Source organism: Mandrillus leucophaeus, unplaced genomic scaffold (assembly GCF_000951045.1).
Source record: "Mandrillus leucophaeus isolate KB7577 unplaced genomic scaffold, Mleu.le_1.0 Scaffold560, whole genome shotgun sequence".
NCBI lineage: Eukaryota > Metazoa > Chordata > Mammalia > Primates > Cercopithecidae > Mandrillus > Mandrillus leucophaeus.
In genome coordinates, this window is record NW_012106031.1 from 1,112,462 (window position 1) to 1,115,193 (window position 2,732).

Below are 2,732 nucleotides of genomic sequence, written 5' to 3' on the forward strand. Positions count from 1 at the left end.
TGGTTTCTAATATTGTAGCCCTGGTTGCTTAGTTTCTGATCTCAGTATATAAATCCCCAAACAGACAAGCATTTATAAGTGGGCTTAGGCAGAGTCTGCTAACAATTGTCAATTTCTAGGAGTCCTGTGTCACTGATTAAACCTGAACTACCCAGGAGACTGCAGGAAACATTGGAATGTGAATTTATTAACTTAAAATGAAAAATATCATGGGAATAAGAAAACTCATAATTGCAGCGAAGAGCCTGTTCTCGCCTTTAAGATACATGTGATTAGAAGGTAATGTGGTAGATGTAGAAATCTTAACAACAGGCATTAGATAAATCAAATGTTTGTTACTATCAGCCTTGATAGTAACAAACATTTGATTTATGGACATGGTCTTGCTATAGGGATCAGGGTACTCAAAATATGATACCCAAGATTCCCTTTACTCAAGAATCCACTGAAATGGATGGTGCTGACATTTTTCTCTACATCTCTCGTTTGTGTGTGCTGGGAAGGGTACCAAACTGTTTTCCATGACTTTTCCTTTCTGGATTTCTTTGGCTGATATGACAGGTATATGCCTGACAGGTATCACCTTTATATTGTGATTCTGAAGATTTAGGAAGTTGTCCCTTTTGTAGGAGATTGTGTCCACAATTACTAGATATTTTTGTAGGAATTGTGGACACAAAATATCTAGTAATTGTGCTCATTTTGCAGTTGAAGTCTAATAAAGAACTCTATCGCCATCATTTTTGAGTTCTTGAGGGCCACTGGTATATACAATTCTCGGTACACACCACATCTAGCTTCTCACAAGCACAACATTTTCAATTTGTTGCTATATGGAGAAAAACTTGTAAGAAACGGATAGATGATAGCCTCAGAAATTTTTCTTTATATTATAAAATGTAATAGACAGGAAAAAATGTTGAGATGCCAAATTAAATTAACTATAAAAGACGTATCTATAAAATAATCAAAGGAGAAAGTTGTTCTTAGCCTAGATGGGGAGCAATACTTGAGGATCACTCATTGTGTTTTCTGTGACTTAATTAATTTTTAACGTTTGATCAATTTTAATCTTAATAATTATAGTGATCAGCATCAGATAAGGATAAATTTGCTTTTAGAATGCACAAATAATGTTCTAAAACTTTTTTGGGAAGACTACAGCCTATATTGGAGTGAAAGATACAAACATAATATTAACAATACCAAAGAAATTATATTATCAACTAAGAACTGTTCATATGCTGGTGTCTGCACATTATTTTTCTTTCCTTGAACTTCCCATGTAAGAGGTAGTGATGAATCTCAATTATTTTTTAATTAGGTGAAGTTTAAATGTATGAAATGTCATCAACTCACTGTCATGTTTTTTTTTCAGTGTACCAAACATATTTACATTTCTTTTTTTTAAGAAAATGACAAAGACCCAATTTACCAGCCTTATTTTTTTAAACCTAAGCTTAACATTACATAATTAAACAATTGTCAGAACTTACTAATTTGCCAACATTCATGCACAACTGGAAAACGTCCTTAATTTATATTAAACCAGAAATATATTACCACTAATGCATTAGTATTTTTCACTACTAAATACTGAAAAAATTTGAAATTATTTTTGTAGAAGATTTCTCCTAGCGATGTTAACTTCACAGCAGGCTGACATTACTTGGCTCAGGTTTCAGACACAATGGAAAAACAGATCCATGCTGGTGTTAGTGTACAGTCTTGTCCAACCACTACTAAAGATCATGGCTCACTTTTGAGTATTTGTTTTTAAAGCAAAGCGTGTGCAGAGATTCACAGCAATTTTAAAGACCGAATAAATGGTCCTATTATTACAAGTAATGGCAAAAGCTGCAATTACTTTTGCACCAACCTAGTATGTGGTCCAAACAATAAATTCAAAAGTCTACGACAAATAGGGGCTCTGATAGCTGTTTATAAGTACTTTAGGTGCAATTAAACTGAAAGCTGAGTTCATTTGAAATCTTCAAAAATTGTTTCTGTTAATCCTCAAATAGTGCTTGTTATAGTTTAACATTAAATGAGAGCATTGAATTACTTGTTATTCAAGCACAGCAGTTGTTCCTTACTATCTTTCGTGAGGACATTAACTGGCCATCTTTTTTCAGCTTCCACTCCTTCTTGACCGTTCTTGACAATTCTCTTCATAGTGATCTTTCTGCCATTAACTATTTTAGTAGAAGTTGATATAGGTTTGAAGTTGTCCATACCATTACGACCAAATGACGTGAAACAGAATAAATTGAGGCCCCTTGACCTGCTGACTCGAATGAAGTAAATCCTGTACCAAAAGAAGAAAATCAACTTTCAAAAGATGGAAATCCACTGAAAGCAGAGAAAAATGTCCCCACTCTTTGGCTTTTGCTTCCTTAGGGACCCCTTGGATTCCCAAAAAAGTCCTCAAATGGGTTGTCAAAGAAGATGAAAATGAGTCCCTTCCACCAAAAAATTCCCTGAAGACATCATTAGCGTTGGCATGTGAAGCCAAACTCAAACGTACTGTCAAAATGACTTCCACCTTCTCCTCCACCATTTAAACCTTCTTTGCCTATTTTTCATAGATGTCCAGTTTTTTAGCATCTGACAGCACTTCATATACCTCAGCTACTTGTTTGCATTTTCTCTCTGCTTCTTCTTTATTCTCAAGATTTTTATCTGAGTGCCACTTCAGTGCCAGTTTCCAATGTGCATTTTTTTTTTTTTTT

At 34.4% G+C, this 2,732-nt stretch overlaps 1 pseudogene; it reads right to left on the reverse strand.

The window, feature by feature from the left end:
• Positions 1–2,061: 2,061 nt before the first annotated feature.
• LOC105552518 lies at positions 2,062–2,710 on the reverse strand (annotated as a pseudogene).
• Between the last annotated feature and the right edge of the window lie 22 nt (positions 2,711–2,732).